The sequence below is a fragment of the Dermacentor albipictus genome, chromosome 1 (genome assembly GCF_038994185.2).
Source record: "Dermacentor albipictus isolate Rhodes 1998 colony chromosome 1, USDA_Dalb.pri_finalv2, whole genome shotgun sequence".
NCBI classification, from domain to species: domain Eukaryota; kingdom Metazoa; phylum Arthropoda; class Arachnida; order Ixodida; family Ixodidae; genus Dermacentor; species Dermacentor albipictus.
The window spans coordinates 276,587,405-276,593,404 of record NC_091821.1 but is presented as its reverse complement, the minus strand read 5'-3'; positions in this window follow the sequence as shown (position 1 = coordinate 276,593,404).

Genomic DNA, 6,000 nt, shown 5'->3' with positions numbered 1-6,000 from the left:
TCTGTCTTTATTACACTTATACGCTCACCATATTCCCACTCTTTACTTGGCCATTTGCCCAGTTCTTCCTCAACTCTAGTGACTGTATTTGCTATTTGTTCAGCGTTCAAATTTGGACTGGCCATTTTGCTCTCCTTGCTCTCTTTCCCAACTACATATCCCATTTTCAATATGATGCGTTTATAGTCACTCCCTATGCTGTTAAACCCTTCCTCATCGATGACCATTCCTCTCAACTTATCATGAATTCCTTCTGTCATCAGACAGTAATCAATGGTCGATTGTCGGTTTCCCACTTCCCACGTGATCTGTCCTTCACACTTAGGCCCTGTATTCACGATCACGAGGTTATTTTGCTTACAAAGGTCCAGCATTGACTTCCCGTTATTGTCGGTATAGCCATCTAAATCCTGTATGTGGGCATTCATGTCACCTAATAGGGCAATTTCAGCACCACTCCCGAAACCCTTAATATCAGCGCTTATGCATTCCACTAACTCTTTATTCTTCTCTGCGCAATTTTTTCCGGTCCACAAATACGTAACGCCCAGCCAAGTTTCTTTCCCACTCATTGTACCTGATAACCAAAGATGCTCTTGACATTGTGAATTTACTCTTTTCCATTTGGCTCCCTGATGGATGAGCGTTCCGACTCCCCCTCCCTTTCTTTCTGACTTAGTTCTGTTGCACCCTTCCCAAACATAATTGTCAATAACTGGTGGCTCTTCTGAGTCTCTAAGGTGCGTTTCTGTAACCGCATACACCCCTATTTGTTCTCTGTGTAACTGCTCCTCAATCTCTGCCCACTTTTCCTTTCTTCTGCCGCCCTGCATGTTTATGTAACCTATTGCATGGCGAGCTCTTTTTCTTGTTTTCCTCCTTTTTCTATTATCGACGGCGATGCTCTTCTGATGTTCCCCTAGGGGACCTTCTTCATTACTATCTACTCTGACCTCCTGAGCGCCCGCGGGCCTCCTAAAAAAGCAACAGCGTAGCCACCAAGTCGCCAGCCCACTTCTCGTGCTAACCTGTAATTGAAGTGGATCCCGTCTCGTTTAAAACCACCGCAACTTCTCACTTCCCTGTTTACTTCGACAACCTCGAAGCCTTTCTCTCGGCTCATTTTCCATATTGCCTCATTAGCAGCCACTACGACTCTTTGTACGTGACTGTCACGCACAGGCACCTCCGGTACCGTGCACACCACGATCTGCACCTGAGGGGATAGCTCACGCAAGTCGTCCACCCCCTTCGCCAAGCGCTGGGCTAGTCCTGGCCCTTTCCTGTTTAGGACGTCATTTAGCCCACCTGCTACTATTACGAGGCTGCGCACGTGGGTATTTTCCGCGAGCTTTTCTTTTGCTCGCTCCATGACAGAACCCAGTGTGCGCCCTGGAAATGTCCCTACCGCCACTCTTTTGTCGCCTTTCACCCTCTCCACAATTACTTTTGAGCACCCAGCCAGGTTTGAATCGCCTGCAATAATCACCCTTTCACTCTCTCCTACCTCTCCCTGCTTCCTTTTGTCATTTTCCGCGTGCTTCGGAGTCGACAAGGGGCATTGTCCCCTCGGCTCCTGCTTTTTACGCGTAGCGGCCTCAAGGTAGGTGCTGCTCTTTCCAGCTAACCCATCATCACCCTGCCTGCGTTCCACGTATTTCTCTGACCCTCCCGCGCCTGTCGCGTCGGGGGTCTGCGTTCCACTTGTCACGCACATTCTCGGTCACAATGGCGGTCCTGTTCAGCTTTTCCTCGGCTGCTTCCAGTCTCTTTTCAACTACCTTCCGTGCCTCACGCTCCGTGTTTAGCTCATTTTTGAGCTTTTGCACATGTTTGAGAAGCACTTCCTGGAAACTCTCCATTTTCTGCAGCCTAGTATCGACATCACATTGTGTACCGGTTGATTCGACGCCCTCTCCATTCTCACCCGTCTCCTCATCTGCCTTGAGGGTCGCCCCCCGTACTGCCTGCTTTACCGGCTTTCTCGCCATGTATTGCACGGCTTTTTGCAAATACTATAATACTATGTCAATGCAGAGCACGTGCCTTCTAGAAAAATCCGATACGCACAGGATCCAATCAAATTGCCGCAAAGCAACTCTCACCACTGTTTCAAAAACAATCAATGCCGCGGAGACCAAAGGTATGACGCGCTCAACCACGCGGTCACGCTCTCACTTTTCTACCAAACACGCACAGTAAAACCACTAATAGCTATTTCTCTTGCCACTTCCAAGCTACTACTTAAAGACTACAAACACTCACCGTCCCACTAGGCTGCACATGTTGGAACACGTGGCACGAAAGGATGCTCTAATCATCCTGCAAAACAAACGTACACGAAGCACATCCGCGCACCCGAAATACGAGAGACAAATAAAAAAAGGAAAGAAACAGAAAAACCCCCAATTACTATTTAAATGCAAAAAAAACAGCAAATAAAAACAGAAGCAAGCTCAAAGCATGCACAAAAACTTATGATGTCGTCGTCGCCACGGAGCCCCGAAAAACACGTCCATTCGCCACAAAATCCAAACCAACGTCCAAACTCCAACAAACACAAAATCCAAACCCTAGTGCTGGTAAAACCCCTTGATAATTTGAAAGTAGCGACACTCTTCTCCTCACGGCGCTTTCCTCCTCGATTCTCCTCGCCCGCCGGCTGCGCACGGCACGCTATTCCTCCTGGGCTCCCGCGGACGGGCCGCAGGATTCTATGGAGGCGTGTTATATTGGGCCAGTTGCGCGCCCCAGTGGGGTTGAAAATTTTGAGAAATGCTAATAACAGCATCGATAATGCTGGAGGCAACGTTTATGAGGAGGTTGGTTTTTTCTTAAAGCCGTATGAACGGGGTATACTGATTTAAAGGGAGCTTTGAGGCGAGTTCTATACTCCAGACAATTTTGCCACATGATCAGATGCTTTACTTCGTGCGTCTGGTCTAGTATTGCTTCTGACACATCCCTTTGTGTGTGGCTTATTAAGCGAAAGCCTTAGCCCTCTGTTTCAAGGTCCCGTTGTGAGCTACAGAAAATATCACGTGACCGAAGGAAGGCGGGAAGCGAACCAAAGCATGTGCAGCCGCGTATAAGAGATGATTAATGATTACCAAAGTAATGATTGATTAGTGATTGGATTGTTGTTCATGCACCCTAATCCACCCCAATCGGTCTTAATACCCTTTCATCAACACTTCACCTTAATCCGCCTTAATTCTCCTCCACGCACCTAAATCTTTATTCATGCATCTTAATCCTTCGTAATGCACTCTAATCCACCTTAATCTTCTTTAATACACTCTAATCAACCTTAATCCTCCCTAATCCACCTTATGTCAACCACTAATGATTCATTAATTAACTTGTGTAATCATTCTCTCATACAGGGGTGGACATGCTTTGGGTCCCCTCTGGCCTTCCTTGGGTCACGTGATACTTCCAGTTTAGAACGCGACCTTGAAACATAAAGATCTAAAGGCTTTCGCCTTAAAGGGCCCCTGAAACGGTTCGGACAAATTTTGTAGGCGCGTAGGGTACAGCTTAAGTAGAACATTCGCACCACAATTTAAGTGAAGCGTTACGTATTAATGGAGCTGCAAGTGATTAGAAGTTACCCTCCTCCCTAGCTATGCTTTTCCTCCTCAACTTGCTCGCCGAGCGAGCGGCGCTAAGCTCCGCCTTCACTGGTTCAGCGTCACGATGCGACGTCACATCGCTCACTTCCGGTTGTGTAGGAGCACGCCCCCTCCCGCGCGAGACCTCTCCGCTAGCCGCTTGGCCGTCGACCGAGAGCTATCGAAGCAGCGTGCGTTGCGAGCATTCTGTCGTAGCGCCGAACGTGTGCGGTACTCCGCTAAAAACAGGCAAGCTGGTCATTTCGGCAAATGACTGGAGGCATAAACTCAGGCTGATGAAGGAACTTTAGCGTAGACGTACGTGAGCAGCCTGATCGGTCTGCACGGTCCAGACACTTGCTGGCGCAGCGCTTAACCAGTCAAACAAAGCGCAAATATTGCTCTAACCAAGTGTAAAGCATTTTAAACATTTATAAATCAACGTGTTGATGATTACACTCCTGCGAAAAATACACACCAGCAGCAAAGAATACACTTCATTGCTGCTACTGTGTATGGTTGAGCTCTGTGCCACCAGGTGGCTGCACCGTGCAGACCGTTCACATTTGCCCTTCTGCTCATCTCGTGGCTCATCCCGGCACAGTCAAGCGGCCAGACCCTGTCCCCTTGCGCTTGCCCTAATACTGGACTCGCGGTTTGCAGGTCGCTAGGTTTGCAGTCCGCAAGGCAACAAAGTCGAATCATAGTGCTCGCGGAAAGACTGAGACCGACTCTGACCGCGGAGCTCTCGTCAAAATGGAGTACGTTGTAACACAAGCAGACGACACTTGCTGTGTGCCGGAAGTGCTGAAGTGTACTAAAAAACTATTCTTGTGTATTCTCTATAAGTTATTTTTTTACAAAAACAAAGTAACTAACATTCCAACTATTACGAGCATCATTTGTTCACCATAAAGTTGGAAAAATTATCGACCACGCGCCCTGGTCAGCCAATCAGATAGCTCGCCCATGTGACGTAATATGGGTTATTTGCATCATATGGGTAGGGGCGGCTTAAAATTCCGCCGAGCAGTGCGCTGCGATCGGCAGCGATGTGCATTTTTAAAACCTTATAATAAATTACACGCTTTACGCAGAGCACTTAGATGCATCAATTAATGATCAGAAGAACCTACTCTAACGACTCAGTACGTTTGTAGAAAATCTCCAAAATCGTTTCAGGGTCCTTTTAAAACTTAAAAAAAAGCTCAATTTCGAATAGTGAACGCTCATCACCTACAATACTACGGGGATACTTGCCACTAATTTTTTCAGGGCGCAAAGCAGAATCAATAATACTGCGCTTCCGACTGAATAACAACAGTTAGCGACGTGCGAAGTGATGGAGCCACCCCAGAATATTAAGCATACTGAGGACAACCGCAACAAAAACGCTGGTGAGCAGCCCGGAAAAATGATAAAAAAAATGCAGCATTACGGGATGCTTTGCTACGAGCTATAAGAAAGACTCCTCAGCTCTCAAACAATGCTGTCCTTTGTCAGAACAAAGTTGCTTCGCCCAATGTCATGCAGCCACTGCTTCCTACGCAAGCCGTTACGCTTTCGTTGTGGTATCATAAAAACGGCATAACCATCTTCAGACTTCTCGCTGCAGTTATATGCGCAACAGCCCGGCATAGCGCTAGCACAAAGACCAGAAACACTGCACACAACGTTCGCTACGCCGAGCTAAAGCACCGAGCCAGCCATGCTCAGGAGAAAAATGGCGCGAACGAAAAAGAAAAACACAAGCAAAACTCAAGATCCGCGCGTTTCCAAGGGCAACGGCAGGGAGACCAATCGTCGTGCAGAAAAACGGGGGCAAAACTGGTTGCCGCGGGGGGGACACGCAAGGGGCGAGGAGGAGGCGAGGAGGTCGCGCGGCGGCGGCAGAGTTCAAAGTGTGGCGGTACTTTCAAATTATCAAGGGACTTTAAGTGCTGGACTACTGCAGCGCCATCTGTCGCTGCAGCCTGGAGTCATTGCTGGCAAGAGGAAAAATAATGGTGCAACACAGGGCAGTTATGGTTATTGCGGATGTCATGCATGTTAGTTTGGAGCTCGCCGATTGCTTGCTGTGGTTTTTCCTGCCACGTTCGCACATACTTTATGTACACGGCAAGCGCTGGGTTTGCAAAACTACTTTGTGTGTGTGTGTGTTCGTGCGCGTTCGTTGAGGTTCCTGCATAACGATCACAACTCCGGGCTGCTTCAGATCGGGCACATTGAGAACATTAGTTGTATTCTTGCCCTTCGGCGCCCTTTTACGGAGCGTAATATCTAAACTTTAGCGGCTGCATTCGTCACAGAGCAGTATTTTTTCTTCTTCAGTGAAACCTGGCGGCCGCTTTTCTGGCTGATACAAAATGAAAGGAATCCCGCGCAA